We start from the raw sequence: 22430 nt of genomic DNA, 5'->3' as shown, positions 1-22430 counted from the left end.
TAATTAAATCGCACGAGTCGACAGTTGATCTGCGGAACAATCTGTTAAAAACCCGTTGCGCATTTAACAGCTATAAAGCCAGGCCTACAATGTTTTTAGCTAACGTCTTACCGTTGTTGTGTTTTATCCAGATGAGTCTGCCATCCGATATATGGTCGCTGTTTGTTGTGGTTCACACGCACGATCCGGCGCAGAATAAAGCTAGGAACGCCCCGTCCTCTCCTCATTGGTCACAGTCGTACAGGGACATATTTGATTGGTGCACAGCCCTCAACAGCAAGCCAACCGTGGAACAATAACATACACCAGAGCCAAATAAAAATATAATTTTACATCATTCTGACACACACTGCTTAGAAATGTCATTTTCACCAAGGCTCAAATACCCAAGTGAAACGTTTCGCTTCGATTAACATGCATTTGTTGTTTAGCAATATGAACTTCTTGAAGCGTAACAGAGATTAAAATAAACCATTCAGGAAGTTTTAAGACGAGCTGTGAAAATGCTCAGTTTTACAAGAAATATTGCCCGCGTAAAGTTCACACATCGATAATTAATAGCACGTCAAAGTAGTTTTACTTAAGAGTAAAAGAGAATCAAAAGTAAAAGCTCTCTTACACAAAAATATATCAGACTATTACCATAGAACCCAATAAGACAAAATGATGATGATGTTTTAAGATAAACTTAATTTTACATATTAGTTCTTTGGGGGGATAGTCAAAGCCCAGAGAAACACTTTAAGTGTCCAAAAATGACAAAAAATATTCCCCTTGATCCAAAATGCTTTGGCAAGAAGACTGACTGCAACCACCAAGCTGGAGGACATTTCTCTTGTTTTAGCCTCTACACTGGCTCCCGGTAAAAATGTAGAAAAGAGTTTAAAATCCCTCTTATAAGATACACACAAAGCCCTCAATAGGCAAACTTATCTTATCTGAAAGATGTAATTATCATCTTTTAATTAGCAGAAGAGAGGTTCCCTCTCAGAATACAGGCCTGCTTGTTTGCAGAGTTTGTAGGTCCAAAATGGGAGGCAGGGCTGCAGCTTTCTGGCTCATTTCTTGAGGAAGCAGCTCCCACTTAAGGAACAAAATGCTGAAAGCCTCTCTGCTAATGGCATACCCACGTTTATCTAAATCCCTGATATTTTGTGAGTTACTTGTTGTGTTATTAACCTTTTCATTTTTTTACATTTTGTTCTATTGAGTGCGCACGTCTTTGAGTTCTTGTTTTGCTCTGTTCATTGAATTAAGAGTACGAAGTCAGACAAAATGGGAATAAATACAAGAACATAACAGACGTCCAGAATACGGACCAAATGCATCTGCTCTCTTTTCACCACAGATACTTTACATTAACTCTTTAATTTAATTTGGCATTAAATGCAATATCCACTCTCACACAGAAAAGCTAATGTTGTAGCCACTTAAGACACAAATTACCCTTAAATGCCTCACGGTATCTTTCTTTAAATGTACTATTATGTCAAGGAACCTGATGATGACACTCTGTTTTTAATGTTGTGGTAGTACGAACTTAAAGGGAAATCAGTTTACTCCTGTTGTCTCATACTGTAGTGAGGGTATCTGTGTATGGTCATTATCATTCGAGAGAAAAACACAGAGCACCATAGCCTCTTCAGTACACTGCCGAACAGTATAGCAGAATAGCAGAAAAAAATGTTAGACTAAAGGAAGACATCGAATGCCGTGTTTGGAAACATTGTCCCACGTGTTATGAATCAGACTGCTTTCTCCGTGAGGATGGAAAATCTAGTCAGCTGACCAACACATGTCAAAAAGAGGTTCTTTGTGAGAAACATTTGCTACAAGTGCCACCATTGTTACTCTTGGCCAGCTAGAATTTGCCATATTATTTGATTATTGTATTCAGAACTGGCATTTCTCTTTGGAACCTGCAACTGAGTAGACTGAAAGTCAGATGTGAAGAGGGTAATAAAGAAAAGAAACACACCCAGAATCTTTCACCTTCACTGTTTTAGTGAAGCTAATCATTCATCCGAGAGTCAAGGAGTGGCATTCAGTTTCTGATGAGTATTTATTTTGCCTGTGGAGTTGTTAGATTATTAAAGAGCGATAACTGACCATGACACACTTAAAGTGTTTCAAATACATGAAAAATATGCCCTGTAAAAGTTCAAAATCTAACCTAAGTAGATAGGAAACACTAGAATATGAAAAACTGATAATATCAAGACTACGGTGTCTCCTCAAGCTCATAAACAGAGTCGACTGATTATATCAGGGCATATAGAGTGTGTAAATGTGCATTTAGTCAGCCAGGTGATGGCACTGTGCTGCTGTGTGTGGATGTATGACTCACAGCAGTGAGGCTGGTGACTCCTTTTATCAACAACATGGTTGTTAAAGCCCATAAGCCAACATCAAATTCTACTGATAATATATTTATTTGAATCTGTTTTGATCTCTTTTATTTTAGACCAACCACTCTGAATAATTCACAACCAGGTCAATCTGAGGGTAAAGTACAAATGGCTAATATAAATGATAGCCTGTAATGCTTTTGCTCCAGTTGTCAGTGTCAACCCATCTTAGCATCTCATAGATCTGGTTCTCTTATGTAGAGTGATTCTTATTTACAGCTTCTTTTTTCCATGTGGTTTTTTTCTGCCCTACACTCTCATTATTGTTCATCTCAGAGACATTTGTGAGTCATTGTAGAGTGCTGTGTGTAGCAACATCTGGCAGTCATATTAAAAAATGTGCTAAAAATAAACGCAAATGCTATTTGAAACAGGTTTAACAACGTCCTACTTGGCATCACCAACAAGTTTGTGCTACAGGACAGAAAGCGCCATCAGCAGTGGCCCTGAATATCCCCCTAAATCAAATCTGCTACTTGACAGAAAATAGGATTTTAATGATGCGCATTCACTGTATTTTCTAAATGTTCTACAAACCTCTAGATTGCATCTCCACCGGAGTTTCACTGTAATTATGTGTTGAGTGTACTTCCAGAAACAGCATTAACTTGGGGCTAAAGCTGCAGTACTGACATAGAAGTGGAGTGCAGATTTCCTGCTGCTGATATGAGAATTTAGAATCAAAATACTTCCCCTTCTATTATTAACTGAGTACGAAACACACCAGCCTCTCGAAGAGCCAGTAGGTTGGTATATCAGCTCACCAGGCCCTCTGGCAGGAAACCAGCCATTGTTCATGGTTCCAGTTGCACTGACAGAAGGCCATAACTGCAAGCTGTTTTCACTGATCTGAAACAATGTGGAGCTGCTTTTAAAGTTTGTTAATGTTTCATCCTATCGGGTAAGAGATTTTGACATTTTAATTTCCATTTGCTTCGTGCCAGGCATGATGGATTTCACTCCCACAGTCATGTGAAACAAAAGTGCATCCTCGTTCAGTTTGAAGTTTTATGTATCAGGACAAAATGAAAAATCTTTGAGTCCTTATCGGGTGTTAAAATGAGGTTAATACATCCTCAGAATAACTACAACACGTGATATATAACACTGTGTCAATATTTATTGAACGAAAACTAAACCAAAATGCAGAAACAGTGTGTGAAAAGGTAGGTACACTCTTACTCTTTCCTAAGGATTTAAGAGGTTAAGTAGCAGCCAGGTGCTGAAGTTTTGCTGGTCTGGAGCTTTCAGATGTGTGTTAACACAATACCAAGGTAGAAAGACATCAGCAATGATCTTAGAGAAGTAGTCGCTCATCAATCTGGAAAGGATTGTAAAGAAATGTCCCCACATTACACAAGGTCAGATTGCGTAATGCTCACAGAAACTGGACTGGAAGGGTTGCAGGAGCAAGCCTCTTCTCTCTAAAAAGAACATGGCAGCACAGCTTAGGTTTGCAAAGCTGCATCTGAACAAAGCACAAGACTTCTGGAACAATGTCCTTTGGACAGACCAGACCAAAGTGGAGATGTTTGGTCATAATGCACAGCAGCATGTTTGGAGGAAACCAAACACAGCATATCAGCACAAACACCTCATACCAGCTGTCAAGCACAGTGGTGGAGGGCTGATGATCTGGGCTTGTTCTGCAGCCACAGGACCTGGGCACCTTGCAGTCATTGAGTCCACCATGAACTCCTCTGGATACCAAAGTATTCTAGAGTCAAATGTGAGGCCATCTGTCCCACAGCTAAAGCTGGGCTGAAACTGGCTCATCAACAGGACAATGATCCCAAACACAGCAGCAGATAATCAAGGTGTTGCAACAGTCCAGTCAAAGTCCAGACCTCAAGCTGACTGAAATGCTGTGGTGGGACCTTAAGAGAGCTGTGCAGAAACCAATGCTGCAAACCTCAATGAGCTGAAGCAACGCTGGAAAGAAGAGTGGGCCAAGATTCCTCCACAACCATGAGAGAGACGTCATACAGAAAATGACTACTTTACTGCAGCTTAAGATGGTTAATATTAAATATTGAGTCATGTCCTATACTTAGTTTTTCACACTGTGCTCCTGCATTTCATTTAGTTTTTGTTGAGTAAAAATCTGATTAGGACTACATGACTTTTTTCTTATTGTGGCCTAATATGTAACAACTAAAGAGGAAGTGATTTTCTCAAGTCTTTCTTCCAGTTAAGAACTATGTTAAAAACTGGACACTTCCTCAGAATTACAGCCATAAAAACTGGCATCATTTCTTGCATTTTTCATTACATTCTAAAACAATTAGATGACCGATGTCTGTAATTTCAGTCCCTGTAGCAGATAGTTTGATGCAGTCTTTTGCCAAACTGTCTAACCCAAGAAGAAAATGTGCTGTCAACATGCTTGTAATATACATAATGCTTGCCAGTGTACAAACAGGTTAGCATTCAGGCCTGATTATAGATGCAGTCTGTTTTCTCTAATCTCAGAATCATCTGTCGCTGCAACTCGCCGTACCAATCTAGTCATGTCAGAGAGGACTAATTCATTTTGCATGACAGTGAAGCATACAAAAGCACCTTGTCTGAGGAAGCAGGTTAGAAATGGCTAGAGTGGTCCAGTCCACTGTGTGAGGAAGCTGCCTGCATGTCCTCGATAAGACGGAGCAAGTAGTGAGGAAGCAACAGCTTACTTCAGGTGTCAGCACTTCAAACCAGAAGCACAGCTTCAGAGCGAATGTGTGAAACTTCACATTGCAGAGGTGAAGTGAAGGATACTCTTAGTTTGTAGTTTTTTGTGACTGGTGTAATTTTGCTCTTAACCCAAAAAGGTAAAAGAAAACGCAGGAATGTGTTCCCTCAGGATTTTGCTCTTCTTGTCCTGTGTGGAACAAAAAGAAAATAATACACACTTGACTGACAGGCTTCTTATAGTAAATTAGAGCAATTTACAGCATTGCAGAGCGAGTTCACACGGTGTACTTGGCAAACAAATAACACTACGTCTGTTTGATTTAATGAGAAATTACGATCACGAGTGGTGTACGGCAATCAGTGCCAGTCAGGAGTGGCTTCAAGGCTCATACACTTAGCAGTGAAGGTGAGCAATAAATGAGCAATGAATGAGCTCTTAAAGCAATATTGAAAACCCCTGAAGTACAGTGATCTTGTCCTGGCATTTGCTTCATAATATCAAGGAAGTAGTTGGAGTAATTTTCTGCCCAGGCTGGCGACAGCAGACATATCATTCTTTATAGGTCTTTCAGCTTGAGATACGCAGCCTGAGTGGAATCTTTCCCAAAAGTGCTCATAAAGTGGGATTATTTAGCAGAAAATCATGTCGCTCTGAGATGGATTTGGACTCGGAATGACTTTGCATACAGCAGCAAGGAAGAATTTCCGTCTCAGCAAAGCCTTTACAGTGATTGGTTGAGGTCTGATCTCACAATGACATCACTTGGTTAGGGTTAGAAAATGTCACGGTTAAGGCTGAAATGCATTCTTTTCACAACACCACTGTCACCTTAATATATGCATTTTTTCTGGTTAACTAGGTGACACCAACTCAAGATGCTCAGCAATAAAATACATTCATTGGACTACGCCATTGCCACCTCATTAGATACTATTTGGACACACCTCATGTACTTGCTCTCATGGCCTCTAGACTTTGCACACGCAATGAATACAGGCTGTTTTATTGCCTGCACGAACAAGAGGTGGGCAGTCTCAAAATGATGTCTATAAGGCCATAATTTCAAGTACATTTTTTCCAGCTTTGTTGCTCTCAGTTTAAATGGATAAACTGAAAGATTTAGTTTATCTTTTATCACTGCTTATGTGTTTGTTCTTGCTTTAGGGTAAGAACTGCCTTTCTTTACACACAAACAAAAATCAGTAGCGCTCGGATAGTCCACATAAGCACTTGTAGCATTTGTTTGAGAACAAGAGAAGTCACTCTTCTCTCCAAAAGAAGATTTATAATCATGAGATTGGGGGAGAAACAGAGCGTGGTCGATGCTGCAGAAAAGAATCAGAGTGATGGGATCCAGCTGAGCTTCTGTATGCTTCCGGGCACATAAGCAACACTCACTGGCAGTGCTGTGACACTTTAGAGACCAGCTAAGCCCCAGCAGGGGGTCTGTCACATAACTCCAAGCAGATGCACCATGTGTGATCAACTTGCGATGTACTTTAGTTATTTCATAGATTCCGCCCTGGCCAGTGGTTTTCACATCTGTCCAAATTTCCACTTTACAATCAACAAAGGGAAGATTCTGCTAGTTTTGGAATAAACCACAAATTTGTGGTTGATTATGAACAAGAGTTTGACAAGTTCTTCTTTTTACCTCTAATGTATTGTTGACTGACTGCCCACGTTCACAATTTCTATATTTTTTTGTTTCCAAAAAGGTATCACATCATGCCTGGTTGCCTGCTAAACTGACTGATTGATGCATGTTTCGGTTTCTGTCCAAATTTGCCAGCATTTTGTCTGGAGGCTGGAGGCCGATGGTTATTTTTTACCCAGCTTATACAGCATGTCATCTTCCAGCACCATGCAGCATTTCTGATTAACTCATGCTGGAATCCGATGTGATGCTCATTTTGGCCAGGACACAACAGGAATGACAAAAAATACATCTATTAGAAACATTTACATAAAAGGATTGGACAGTAGATAAGCGAGGATAAGATGGATCAAAGTAATCAGGTCAGTTATACTCGTACATGCTGGAGGAAGCTTTGGTCAGAATGTAAAGTGTGAATAATTGTTTCATGTTAAGATACTCATTTAGCACCTTGATGTTACATGACTGATGTGATGGAGGGATGTAGAAGCCAGTATATAATATCATTTCCTGTCCTAACCTGCTTTTCAGAGCTCTTTGAAGCTATCAGCGGTGGGCAAAGTGGTCTAATTGAGTTCCCACAAAGCTTCGGGTGAATTACCTAGCCAGCCATTTAGTGTCCATTACAATAATCTCACTATGGAGCATCCAAAGTTATCAGTGAAAGAAAACTATAGCTGTACTTACACTTTGGATATGCTCCTATACTTTAAATTGTGGCCAGAGAAGAATTCATAATGAGCGCCTAAAGTTTGAGCCAAGTTATAAAACTCCTGGCTAAGTGAAGGCCATATTAGATAGTTTGTTGCTTCCCAAATGATACCCACAGTGTAGCTGTCATAAGTTTCACTTATATCATATTCATGCAGCCCAAACTTTGCCAGCAGATATACTTTTACAATAAGTAGCATAGAACCACTTTTGAAAATGCTAAATATCCTATGTTTGATTTTCTTAACCCACTTAATCAAACTTTAGGTGGTATTTAAAGTGTTTCTTTAAGTGAGGTTTTTTCCTATATTTGGATTGGATTAAAGTAAAAATCCTAAAAATATTTCTGTGAGCTTGAATTAGATGCATTGACAAGTCACATATATCGCATTTCTCTTGTGTTATGAGGTATGGAAAATGGACAAGAATGAGCTTTAAGATCAAGAAGTAAGATTTTGAGATCTTAGAAAGACTGTTGGCAGTTACTACAGCCGCTGGTGAACAGTTGCAACATTAAATGGAAAGACTCTGATTCTCTTTTTGAGGTAGTGTGGCAAATGGGATGTGGCAGTCTGCATTTACTCTAATCTCCTTGATCACCTTTTAATTTACCAAATTGCAGCTTGAATGGGGAACAGGCGAGGTCAGAGCTGAGACTGAACACAACCCTGGTGCAGACCTGGATGGGTAACATGTTAGGGTTTTGTGTTTCCTACAAACTACAGTGTATTTATGTAACCTTGTTATTATGGTGTCTCTGCTGTAACCTGATTTTTTTTTTTTAGTACGGATCATGTAGAGAACAGACCCAGCTTCCTTAATATGGAAAAAGGATTAGACAGAGCCAGATAACACAGCAAGAATTTTGCTTGGAAACCTGATTTCTTGCTAAATTTATATTCCTAACCAGGTTTCTGCAGCAGATGTTTGAGGATGCCATATTGGAATAAGTGAAGTATTGCTATGACAGCAGTTAGGTGGAAAAAATAGATCATTACCTGTTGCTATGGGCACAAAAACCAGAGGTGAAAAACTGTAAAAGTAAGTCTGTTCTTATAGCAGATGTTCAGCCGGCAGTCTTTTGGTTTTTGGCTTTTCATTTTGGCAGAAATAGTTTGTCAGTCTGGATCTGAGTCAGCTGCGCTTCCTGTTTTATTTCCAAACATGTTTTTCCTTCATGCCTTTTGTCATTTTTTGCTTGTTTTGCTTCATGCGCCACTTTACTGTTTCTTGATTACTTTTAACCTGTTTTCCATTTGTTCCCACCTGTGTGTACTGCCTGATTTTCTTTGATTTATCATATTAATTCACCCTAATTCATATAAGGCTGGATAACAAAAGTTACTGTATGTAACATTTAAAGATGACTCAGTCATTAGGAATAAGTTACAAAGCTTTTTTAGTTTAAATGTAGCGGACTTGATTAAAATTGTAGTTTGATACGATTGAAAATAAACAAAGTATTGCATGCTTAAACAACAAAAGATGACTCAACAATTAAAAATGAGATATTTGAATATCTTAATTAATCTATGGAAGATTTAGATACTGATTTCTATCACATTAGTGGCCTGAAACAACAATAGTTGTCTAACTAAAAATACATCAAAATGACATTTGCTGATAGTAAATTAACAAAACAAAAAATCTGAAATCTAATCTAATTAATATCTGTATTTAAAGACACATTTATTGATTAATGTAATTGTTTTACTGATATAATCATGTGTTTTACTCTATACAGACACCAAAATTAAGCATTTTTAAAATACTTGCCATTAACTTTGTCAGCTTAAGATAAGCTAACAACCATATTAAATCCATAAACGTCCAAACGCAGCACAAAAATCAGTTATTAACGATGTGATGGCATTTACAGTGACACATCTCACAACACTAGATGTGGCATCCATGCGTTTATGTTTAAGGTTTTCTCCCAGCTGTTTGGATTTATGGTTTTGAATGTCTTGCCAGTTTCTGCAGCATCTTTGAGGGTTTTTTCAGCAGGTTTAATTCAAGTTTTCTGCTGTTTTAACACCCGCCTACTGCCTTTGTGTTCGCACTCAGAGCCACCTCTGAATTCACTGTGACGGATGTCATCTTTGCAAGGATGAGTTGACTGGATAATATGGGATTAACAGAACCGGTTAAAGGGAAACTATGCCATTTTCCAACCTGGTTGTAATCCTCATACTCACGGTTATTTTAATTGTGCTACACAGTGAAGATGAAAGAACTGTAGAGAAACAATGTTTACCACAGCAGTAAGTGCTACCTCCCAAAAGCTTTTAAAATAAACTTCTGAGTCAGACAGAAAGTAAACAGATAATTTACTCCCCTGGATTAGTTTATGTATATTGCTTTAGCTGAATAGCGATGGGGGAGGGGAATGTGTTTATGAGGGTGGGGCGTTTTCTGAATCAAAAGAGGTGCAGAGAGTGCAGTTAGAATAACCCACTTTCAGAGGACCCTGGCAAAAAAATACTGGAAAACTGGAACGTATTCTTACACTGTCCTGTGGTGTGCCCTCATTCAGAGCTTAAAAATGAGTGTGCATGAATGAGAAATTATTGATCCACAACCCCTGTTTGGGTTGTTTTGTACCAAAGTGCGCCTCAATTTTTCAGACTGTGCAAATTAAAATGATGAAACTCCAGTTCTGGGGTATTTTTTATACGTTATTGCCACATGATCACAAACCATATAACCTTGCCGGTGAGCGTGGGGTCTCAGGCCTGCCACCACTCTCAGTTTTTGTCTAAGTCTCAGCTAAGAAGCGTAGCAACGGCACATTGAGGAGTTAATGAGCTTTACATGAAAAACACAGACATGCATGCACACACAAACACACTGACTGTTACTGCGCACGGAAAGAAAAGTATATACTCTCAACAAAACACCCACGCACACACACACACACGCACACACGTGCACACACGCACACACACACACATATGCACATTCTTGCCTGTCAAATCATATTAACATCAGGTCAGGCTGCTTTTTTTTAGCTGGTTGCCATGGCAGCAGCGAGAAGGTCTATGGGTCGCTCTTACAGGCGTCTCTAACAACAGGGCTGCTGCAGTCAGATTGGTATAACTAGTCAAGATTACTCCCCACTGCTGTGGGGTAGTTATGTAAAAAAAAGAGAGAATAAAAAATGCATGAATATCTGAAGTGCTGTTGATATAAATATGAAATGACCGCAATTTGTCATCATCAAAGGGACTCAAAACCATTTAGGCCTCATAAACTGTTAACCATTAACGATACTGCAAAGAATCAGAGTAAAGTTTGTTCGAATGTCTCTCTCTGACGTTTTCAAGGTGATCTCATGGAGATGCTTATAAACATAAATATTCATTCCACTCTTAATCCTATTTTTCACAAGTGTCTCAAATAAATCTTGAATAACAAATTGGATTTATTGACACGGTTTATGTGATCATCTCCTAGAAATAAATTCACAAGAAGAGTTTGTTTACTTTTGGCATCAGTCAAAGTATATATTGTATCTACAGCTCAAGAAAGCTCCAGTGCAATGACTTCATTTTCATTTGGCAGATTTTAAGACTGTCACTGTCTATTTAGGCCAAATTGCCAATAATGTTATTGACAAAATCAGGATGCTTTTTTTCCCTGCTCGTAAGTAAACTGCAGTTTGCCAAGACTGTTTGTCATAACCTGGAAGAACAAGTTGTTTTGTTCCTAAGTGAGCATTAGTGGAGTAACAGATGAAAATCCTCAGTCAAGCACAACAGGAATTGTGTTGCCATTGCACTTCCTGTGAACAAGAAACTTCACAAAGCTCAGTTAGATGTAATGTCCTGGTGGAGACCTCTTCTCTGCTGTTTGGTTTGGAAGCTACAATATTGGGCCACTGCTGGTTAGAGCTGTTATTGATGCTTGTGCTTGTAGCCCGAGGCTTGAAGCTGCACAGGAGAACAGCCCTAAAACCCACTCACTACATACTATGTTGTTGTGAATGTCCCCAAACCTGCTCTGAAACAATCCAGGACTGAAGTGGATAAATAAACAATCACATTATTGTAGAAGGTGAGCACAAACAGTACCAGTCAGGCCAGAAAAATGTATTTGTTATCAGCCATGACAGCTGACCACAGGTGTGCAACAATTCACTGCAAACAAGAAAAAAATCAAACAGTATATCTCCGTCCATCATAACGTGCAGAAACGTGCACTTGGAATTTGTTCAGATGGCGCACACAAGTTTGGTTACATGCAAAGTACCCATAAAGTTAAGGCAGTTTAAAAGCAAATGTCTTTTGGTCGAGGGATTTCAACATCACATAATGAGACGACTGCACAGCCTAAATGAAGATGGCGGGTGAGTAAAACGCGACACAGATATGATAGATAGACATGTGAGAATCCTGTAGAACTTAAAATAACCATTTACAACGCTGCAAGTCAGTGCACACATCCCATTTAGTCCTAATCCTGATGTGTTTTAACCCTAACCAATTCCCATGTTCATTGAGAATATCCAGCTACCACTATTTCTACATTAATGTTTTGGATTCAGACACAGACATTCACGTGAATGATTTCTCTATTTACCGAGCAAAACAAATTATTGGCAGAATAATGAAAATGAAAAAAAAAGTGACCATCTGACTGTGAATCGAGTGCCAGAACTGTGTCCCGGGGGATCTCTTCGCTGATTCACTGTAACTGAGGATACTGTCAGTTTTTCTTTGTACGATATCCTCAGATGACCAGTACAGTGTACAGTACTGTGAGTTTGGACCAAAAAGACTAGTTGGTGAGCTGCTGAGCTTCCTTGCTCTCAGGCACAGTCTCCCACAGGTAAATCCTGCCTTTTACCTTGACCCTGCTTTATGCCAGAGTTGCACTTTCTAGCCCAAAGATTACTCCATGACCCCGAGACCTGAGGGAGCCCTGGTCAAGCCTCGCTTAAGTCCTGGAAACACTATCGGTCCTGGCATGCATTTACTCAGCCGCTTTTGGCCCGATAGTAACACTGGCTAATCAGGCCAGCTATGAGGAAAAAAAATTCAACTTTGGACCCATCATCTCTGTCTTTTTCCAGTAATCACTTTGCAGTAGTCCTTGTTGTGACACAAAATCGCTATATTCAGAGATGCTATATTCAGAGATGCTATATTCACTTGGTGCTACAGACCCATCCAGTTCATGCTCAGGTTTGTATCCAGCAGTTAAATCCGGGAGATTTGTAAGGAATCTCCTGTGAGATTGCAGGTCACAGTTTGCATTGCACATGGTAAAAGCGGCACACTCAAACTGTTCAAGGGCCTTTTTTATGTTTTATGGATTGGGGCGCTCCCTGAGGAGCAACCGTGCTGTGATGTTACTACCACAAATATCACCCGGTTACTCTTGCTAATGAAACTTTAAAATTCCTGTTTTAGGCACACAACAACCAAACCTCTTTAAAAAATCCCTATAGCAATAAATCAGATCTGAATAATTTAGGACCAATTTCCAAGCTCATTTCTGTCCAAAATTCTTCAAAAAAAAAAATCACGGACAAATTCAAAGTAGGCTCTAGGGCCCATCATAGCACAAAACCACCCTTCTCAGTCTCCATTGACCCAGTGTGCCCTCAGGAGCCGGGCTCCAGACACCTCTGACCTAGTTGAACACCTATGTCAACCTATTCTCATCTCATCTCATTTATTCATCATGTCTTAGGGCTCAGTTTTACCTGTCACATGTCTTTTTTGCCCAGAATTGTGGTTGCTCTCCCCTTCTGCTCATTTATTTTTCTCTGCCCCGCTTTGCGCTGATTGGTTGTGACTCATTTTGCATTTTTGACTTTGACTGTCAGTCCCATGAACTCTTTGATTCACTGCACATGTGTTTTGACCAACAGTAGGGAGGTTTGTCAGATGTCAAAGCAAATTTCTACATAAACATGGATAGATTTTAATACCAATGCAATATTTAAATTGTCCTACTTGATTTTATGTATGCCTCAGCCTTTAACTTTTGTGTGACCCCTCCCTGCACCCTGGACCAGAGTCATCTGTATCCTGATCTAATCACAGTAAGTGATTAGTTAGTGACCTGATCACTGTCTGCAGAATTTCAAGCACCATCCTGTCTGCTAGAAACTCAGCAGACTTTGTAGGCTGGCCTGACGAAGAGGCAGAGATTTGGCATGTGGGTCGAGGTTTGATTTACTTTCTCTTTTGGGTGGCCTGGCAGAGTGGCCGCTAAAAAAGTGCTCTTACCTGACCTCGTTCTGCCTGGGCCTGTTTTTTGGTCATTTCTGATAATAACACTGACCCATATTTGCTGTGACTATCTGTGGATGAGTTCAATTAGGACACAGACAAGCTTGTTTGTGTTCGAAATGATTATTCTTTTTTTTTTTATCAAAATGTGTCCAATAGGGACAAGTTGAGATGCACACTTACATGTGGATAACAGGGAGTGAAGTATACACACTCACCAGCCACTTTGTACACCTTGCTGGTAAAAAAACAGGTTGGACCCCCCTTTGCCTTCAGAACTGCCTTAATTCTTCGTGGCGTACTTTAAACAAGGTGTTGGAAACATTCCTCAGAGATTTTTGTCCATACTGACATGACAGCTGCAGATTTGTCGGCTGCACATCTATGGTGCGAATCTCCCGTTCCACCACATCCCAAAGATTGGATTGAGATCTGGTGACCGTGGAGGCCACTGGAGTACAGTGAACTCTTTGTCATGTTCGAGAAACCAGTTTGAGATGATATGAGCTTTGTAACATGGTGCATTATCCTGCTGGAAGTAGCCATCAGAAGATGGTACACTGTGCTCACAAAGGGATGGATATATATATGTTCATACAAGGGCTGTCAAAATGAATGAATAAACTGTAAATATATATATACACACACATATAGGTACCATTAGGTACCCGTTAATGCGTTAAATTTGACATATTTAAAGATCATGCGCACGTTAATCTTGCCTAAAAAGCTAATTAATTCTATTGTCCAGTTCTGGTGAGCCTGTGCGAATTGTAGTCTCAGTTTCCAGTTGTTAGCTGACAGGAATGGCCCCCGGTGTGGTCCTCTGCTGCTGTAGCCCATCTTCTTCAAGGTTCCACGTGTTGTGCGTTCAGAGATGGTATTATGTGTTCCTTGGTTGGAACGAGTGCTTATTCGAGTTACTGTTGCCTTCCTATCATGTTGAACCAGTGTGGAATATCAGGGATGGTCGCCTTCAATCAGCCTATGTGTGGATGATGCAGGAAGAACTCTGCTGACACAGACTTGGTCGAAGTCAAACACAGAAACTTTTATTGTCAACCAGGTCCGTATCAGAATTACAGAATCATGCATCAAGTCTGGAGAGATCCTCATAGCCCAAATGTCTGTGCAATCTCTGCCTCACTGTGGATGTCTTTTTCATTAAGTAGGGTAGAATCTTCCTGTTTTTTGGTGACCTTGAAGATGCTGCATGCGTTCCCATCAACAGGCACAAAGCCCAGATATGGTCTGTGCCTCTTCTGGACACTCTAACTAGGGAGTTTGTTATTCTCAAGATGTTTTATTTTAGCCCGAAACTCCCCTGCACAGCTGGTAATTATCGGACATTACAGATTTCTTATTGGTTCCCAAAACTCCTTTGCACAGCTGGTAACTATCAGACACTACACCAGTCTGCCCATTCTCCTCTGACCTCTCACATCAACAAAGCTTTTTCGTTCATGCAACTGCCGCTCACTGGATATTTGCTCTTTTTTGGACCATTCTTCGTAAACGCTAGAGATGGTTTGCGTGAAAATCCCAGTAGATCAGCAGTTTAATAAAGTGGCCAGTGAGTGTATATTCAAGTTTGACAGAAAATCAGATAACGCTGCAGTATTTTCTTAATTCGAAGTGATTGATTTTTCTTTTATCAGTGGCAACATAGTTTTTATGTGATTGATAATTTGGACCAAAAATCACATTTGCTTTAAAAGAGAATGTCAGAAACATATTGAAGGATTCAAGGCTTTTTATCTGATTCACCTCAGCATCATTTTAATCACCTAGATTATGTAGGCACTATTTCTGTGCCAGGAAAACAACTTGTAATTGTAGACAAGAAACTGATGACTAGTTACTTTGGACAAAACTTGAGAGCTTGTTGCAATTTCAGAGGTAGATTGTTCAGATTGATTGGATGTGCGTTATGATTGCCAAAGTCAACAGTAAATATGCATTTAAGACCAACATTTTCAGATGCACTGTGTGTAAGTATCTATTCAGTGTAATTGCAGCAAATGTTTTTCATGCACAGCATTTAACACATTTAAAACGTTGGTGAGAAATCTGAGAAGGGGTTTTAAGCTGCACTCGGCAGTTTTGCAAAGTCCCTGATTGCAGTTAAAAGTAGCACAGAGCACATTCAATTCAATTCACTTTTTTCTTACAAAGCGCCAAATCCCAACAAACGTCATCTTAAGGCACTTCAGAGATACAACCGAATTCAAGCCAATTAACATCCAAATTATTGTAATACAATCATAATCCAGCCAATCCCAATTAATTAAATTCTAAATAGGTCCAAATCATAGAAAGCCAATTAAAATAAAAAGTAGCTTAGCTAAGGAAACCAACAGATTGTACTAAAACAATGCAATTCCCCATCCTGAGCATGCACAAGGTGACGGTGGAAAGAAAAAACTCCTTTTTAACAGGAAGAAACCTCTGGCAGAACCAGAACCAGGGTTTCAGGGTCACCTGAGCCATCCCTTACTATACGCTTTGTCAAAAAGGAAAGTTTTAAGGCTAATCTTAAAGATTGACAAGCTCTAATGTTATCAATTCTGCTTTAGGCTCTGGAGGAATTAACAAAAGAATTTCTCTATTTAGACATTGCATCATAACCATGATGGATTTAATTTCAGTGATGCATTGTCCAGATTTAGATGAGAGACCTCTCTGTGGAAGCCTGTTTGTGAAGTTCAGCAGCAGCTTTCTATGTCACACTGCAGCTTGGTGCAATAAGTTCCATTAGTCTTTTCCAAAGTAATATGTAGATGCCGCTGGAGAAGGTACCTCATGGTAAATAAAATCAGTTTTCTGCTGCCCATCTGGCAGCTCATCTCCTGTTGTATGCTGGAAAACGCAGTGCTTTTACCGTGACCAAGTCTCTGCTAGCCCTGTTTTCCAATATAGCTGTCTAATGAGGATGCCTGTCGGTGCAGTCACTGAATTCTTCCAAATTTCCTAATCTGTATTTCTCTGTTATTTGTCAAACTATGAAGATGTCACTCTGGTATTCTCCAGAGTACTGTGTTTTCATTTCACAAGGAATTTCCTTTTGCTCTTGGTATGCTCTGATTATTTTCAAACTCTAGAAGTTAAAACTTTCACAACATGAAAATACTGGGTACAAGTTAAGAGGTAAAAGGCACCTGACAGGCTTTGCAGAGAATGAATTGGTTTCTTTAACCAGTTTGCATCATTAGCTATTGAAATGGCTCATGACTGTGGTCGGTGGAGAAAATGCCAATGGCAGTGAACTTGACCGACATACTTTCTTACTGTCCCCGGGACATCGGGGCATTAGATGTGGTACAGTCTTTGGTGCGTTCATGTGTGAATTGTTTTGACTACAGTGGATTTTAGGGTCAACGTAAACTCCTGTTGACCTCAGGGCTGCAATATAAAAAGACTGATGCATTTTATGATCATGAATGAGCTCACAGAGCTGGCTGAGCTTGGAAATAGCTGTGTCTGTTGTACTGAGAGCCATACTCTTAGGAGTATTATTGTTTCAAATCACACTGTCAGGAAGGTGAAAAGAAAAGAAAGAGAAAATATGAGTCTTTTTAACTCTTACATCACATCAAACCAGTGCTGTGCAGCACCTTATGTTGAACCCCACAAATACTCAGGTGTGATGGCACAATATATGTGTGGGATTCATATCCTGATGCTTAAAAAAATATGCAGTTTTAACCATTTCAACCTGGCCTGTCTCACTTTTTTTATTTCACTGACTTTGAATAAGGAAATGTGCTTTTTCAAAGAAGAGTCTAACATAAATGTCACCAAATGAATGATTGCATTAATATGCTGCCTTGCCTACTGAGGCTTAAATGCACACCAAGGAGTTCATTAGTTGATTAAATTGCTGATTCTCATATTGGAGGGTGAGAGTTAAGTCTGAGTGGAATGCTACATTTAATCAATGGTAAGCTAAATAAAGTAGCAGCCGTAAACGCAGTGAAAACCTAGATGCTAATGGACCGTGTTCCTGCGTGTCATCACTAATTGACTTTGACCGGTGACCACTCGATGAGGTTGAGCGGGAGAGGTCACCTCCTGGATTGGCGAATCCCTTCATCGTATGGATCTATTGTCTTTATGGATCTTGGTCTTTTCCCCTATTTCATACTTGGCAGGACAAGACTCACATCAATGCACTTACATTATGTAATAATGTTGAAAGTATCCTCACATACCAGTTAGCATAGAAGGTATTTATTGACAAATTTGATCTGATTGCAATGGGATTTTTATTTTATTTTTGTTATTTTAGCTCTTAGTTCCCTTTGTTTGCATTTGGATCTTCTCTCCTGCATGTGTACGAAACTTTGTCCACTCTTGAGATGCTTTTAGCAAACTTTCTTATGTTTAATACATGCTGATATTTCATCCCGTGTTAATATTCAGACCACGTTCAAACATGCAAGGGAAAAATTCGAGTTAGGAAGATGTCTGTTGTTGCCTATGGCTGGCAGCTAAACATTATGTGTAACAGGTCCTGACAGGTCCAGTATCAAGCTATAATAGCCAAGTGGTCAAGTTGTTGGACTTTAAATGTATTAAGGTCTGCCTTTGCAGGGTTAAATTGTGATTGGAAGATGGTGGGATATAAAGATGCAGTGGCTCAATGTTTGGTGTGATGTTGTTTTATCACTGCTGCAAGAAGAGATGTGGCTTTTGTGTTTGATGACATAGTATCATGACAATTAATATATATAAATCTTTAAGGGTAAATTTACCTGATTGTTAACTTATTCAACAAACAAATGTCTGTTTATTAGATAACTGCACAGCGTTTTTGGCTGGGAACAAATCTGGGTTGTCTTAGTTAGACTTACAGGCATCATATTGTGTTGTGAAATGTGGACTTTTTGAAAGATGTTAGAAACTATGCGGCTTAGAGGGAATAAGGAAAAAGATAGAATCAGTGTTGTTGGAGCTTGAGCAAAATGAGCCTCTAAAGGTTGGGATTTCAAAACTTCTTACACTAGTGGCATTCCATTAGAAGTGTGTGGGCTGGATGGTTGGTTCAAACAAAAGTATTACAACAAGCAAAGGTTTTGTGGCTGTAAAAACACAGTTATGGTCCTCAGAGGCTGGACCACAATGACTGTTATAACCAGACTTTCCTTCTCGCACCACGGTTGGGGTTGACTGCTGTGGTTCATAGTTAAGTATTTGAACAATTGCTGGATGGATTGTTATGGCACATTTTGCGGGCACTCTATGTTTTCAGTACTTTGGGTTGGTTTATGTTTTGCAGGTTTCTTTGTTACTGATATTAGTACCTTAAAAAAAAGTAGCAGTTAGGTCAATTTATACTGTAACTGTAATAGCTGCTCCCATAATACAATAAGACTGTTGTCTGTGATTGTGTGTTTGACTGAGGCGCATTAAAGTTTACACACATGCATTAGTGTGGGCTCCTCCCTAAGAAGGATCAGTAACTCTCCTTTAATTGTTCAGCCTGAGCTTCTCCCTGCCTGGCATGTCTCTTTAGACCTTTTAAAACATATCGTACAACAGTTCAGTTTGATTCTGATTCGGTGTGGTGGTGTCCAATGCATTTGTTTTAACATAGACATTTATTTTCCATCCTAAATTAAAACATTTCTACAAATGTAGCACCAGATAGCTACCTTCAAACAGATGAAATACAAGAGAATCAAAGTATTTTTGGTACTTTATAGCACAGGAAAAACACTTTTTTATTCTTAGCTCTTGTTTTAGTTCGTTCATTACTTTGATATACAAGTCTGGCACAGATATCAATAAAACAGTCTATCCGGTATCTTTTGCCACAGTTCTAATGTATGTATCAACAGACTTTAGTCCCTCTTCCCTCCTTTCTACAAGATCGTTAAATTTGATGGTGCATAATATTATTATCATGTCAAACATGTCATATTTTTAATCTCACAAGCAATGAAAGTGGGCATATGCAGTGTTTTCACTTATAAATTTGAGAGAGGCATCCGACGGGCTGGCTGATATGCTGCTTAAAAGGTTAAAAGTTCACTTAACCCACTGGTAACATGTGTTGCGGTAATAATTAGTTGAAATCTGTTTCAACATCTGGTTGAAAGAGGAAAAACGCCATCACCAGATGTCTGTTCGTTTATAGAGTGTTCTTTAAATGACCACTTTGTATATGTTTAGAAATAAGTATGACTATATCTGTACATGTAAATATGACATTATTATGGAAATATACCACATAATAGTGCTGACCTGCTCTTAATGTTTACTGTTGTGTTGATGTGATATTGTAATGACTATTTACTGAAAATGTTATTCAACCCTAGTCAGGGTACCGATGTTATTACATCTTTAATGTTAAAAGCCGGTTCAGATTCGTAATAATTCCACAAGTAATGAAATAAGAATGCAGCAATCAGTTCAAATGGCTGTCTTTTCCCTCCGACCTGTTCCCTGGTTACATGTATGTGCTAACCAGTTCTTACAGACATGTCTGCAACATTTAATACAGATTTCTCCAAGAAATTTTCCTGCCAGCTCTCTGATAATATCTGTGGAAGAGTGCAGATTGATACAATGTTTGAATGTAGCAGTTAATCTGGCAGAGAATTTTCTGGTAAGAGCTGCAGCTTTATGCTCTTTGCTTCTGATCTGTATGCCGCCTTTCACTCGCTTGATCAGAATCTCATGTGCAAGAAGCAACTGCAGAGAAAAGCCTGGCCCTGACTGTCCAAACGATCACCTGAAAGTCTCCAATGTTGATGTGTTAAAAAGACTCCATCTGCACCTGTGTGTTGCACTTCACAGAGCTGTGCAGAGGTGCGGACATGTTCATTTGTGCTTTTTGAAAGTAACCTCGTTGAAAAAAATTTACCAATTTTCCCTTTTTCTTTCTCAGTTTACAGTTTAGCTCTACTCCTGGTTGAAGCCTGACCTTTAGCCTCCTAAAACTGCCTCTTATTGAAGTCTAGCTTGTGCCTTACAGGAGAAGTGGCTGAGTTTGAGCGCTGTGCTTGCAAACAGTAATGGACTTTAGGCCTCATATCTGAATAAACTGGTCATCCCAGTGGCAAACATCTGAATTGAATGTTGCTGGATTAACATGAATAAGTGAGATTGAGCTATTAATCCATTATGCAGACATGTCTTTCTTATGTAGACAAAAAAAGACCGTAAAATGTAAACAATTATGTTTTAAATTGAGTGATAACAGTGATAAAGAGCTATATAGATAACAGGTACTGTTAACAGGTACTCAAGTTGTTTCCCCTGCTGGCATGAGAATCTTTGTTATCTGCCTCCACAGAGCTCTCCTCTAAAGGTTTGGTAACCACAGATCTCATTAAGCCATTACCCACCTTGTGCTATCCTAAAGATTCCTTAGCATGGATTACAAATCACATACGCAGACACTGGATTATTCTGATGAGGCTAGCATAGAGATTTTGGCATCCAACTGTTTAGTAATCAGATCTCATCTTAAGAAGATCCAAAATGGATAAAGCTGAGATGGAGTGGATTCATTTATTCTCTTCTAGACATTTCATATACAGTCTCGTAAGCATTTGCGAGTAGGACCACACTGTAAGCAATTCTGAGGTTAGACAAGACAAGGCTGTACTATTTTTATTTCTCAGAAGTTTCTGCTTCTCTTGTCCTAACTTAACAGAAAAACATACCTTATGCTTCTGCAGATAATTCAGAGCAATTGGCTAATGCCCATCAGATGAAACTGCACTTTGCACTGATGTTAACTTCGAATACTTCACTGTGAAATTTGCTTTGGTACTTCCACAGCAGCAGTTGAGGTCAGTGAAACAGGCATTGCTTGCTCCACTCCTGTAGAATTAAGGTTTGCAGTGTTTGATGGGCTATTATTTGACACTATTCTTTGTATTTGAGTAGAAGATGCTGGTGTGTTTTGCACATATGCCTGATTTTTGTCCACATCAACATCTGTTGGCCCTGTGATGGACTGACAATCTGTGCAGGGTGTACCCTACCTCTCAAACAATGACAGCTGGTATATACTTCTGCCCCCCCTGAGACCCTGAATTGGATTAAGCGGGAAAAAAAAGATGGATGGATTATTTTTGTTGGTGGCACTGTCATACACTAAACATTTGTTCAAATTTAGATTGCTGAATGAAAAGAGATGAAATAAGGACTTCTTTGGTTTCTCATATCTTCAGTGGGCTACGTGGGCTCACAGAAATCATAAAATCCTGTTATCCAACCACCTATCCATATTTCTGCTGCTTATAGGGACCATGTTGCCAGCAGAGCTACATGCAAGGCTTAAAAAGCATACAGCTGCACAGCATTCCTTTCTATTAATCCTGAAATTCAGACATCATCGTTTGGCTCAGTTGTTTGAAAACTTACATGTGTTGTTAAATCGTGTTTGGAGCACCCTGTCAGTACTTCAGATTTTGTTTGCACTGGTTTTGGAAAAATGACTCAAAAGGTCAGAGCGTAGAGTGTACATGGGCTAATGAACCAACAGGAAATTTGACACAAGATATTTGTTAAATATGGTGAAACACCACAGCCATGCTCTGCCAATTGGGGATTTTTCATAAATGCCATAAAACCTTAAATCTGTAATTAGTTTTGTACCCTTACGTAATAACACATTTTGGAGTTGCAGCCATCAACACACCCTAAAAGAGTTAGGAGAGGCAAAAGAGAAACAGAACATTTAATGCATTTGTTATACCAGTCTGAAATATTCTACAGAT

General features: G+C 39.4%; 1 protein-coding gene across 2 annotated transcripts in view; it reads right to left on the bottom strand.

Moving 5' to 3' along the window:
- tmem106ba (transmembrane protein 106Ba) overlaps window positions 1-217 on the bottom strand; it is a 470787-nt gene extending 470570 nt beyond the window's left edge. For both annotated transcript variants that reach the window (XR_011917310.1, XM_072393678.1), the window contains exon 1: window positions 112-217. The gene's annotated coding sequence lies outside the window, so the exon portion shown is untranslated. The remainder of the gene's footprint in view (window positions 1-111) is intronic.
- Window positions 218-22430: the final 22213 nt, after the last annotated feature.

The sequence above is a fragment of the Leuresthes tenuis genome, unplaced genomic scaffold, assembly GCF_036924035.1.
Source record: "Leuresthes tenuis unplaced genomic scaffold, fLeuTen1.0.hap1 SCAF_10, whole genome shotgun sequence".
NCBI classification, from domain to species: domain Eukaryota; kingdom Metazoa; phylum Chordata; class Actinopteri; order Atheriniformes; family Atherinopsidae; genus Leuresthes; species Leuresthes tenuis.
This window is presented reverse-complemented; position numbering and strand designations above follow the sequence as displayed.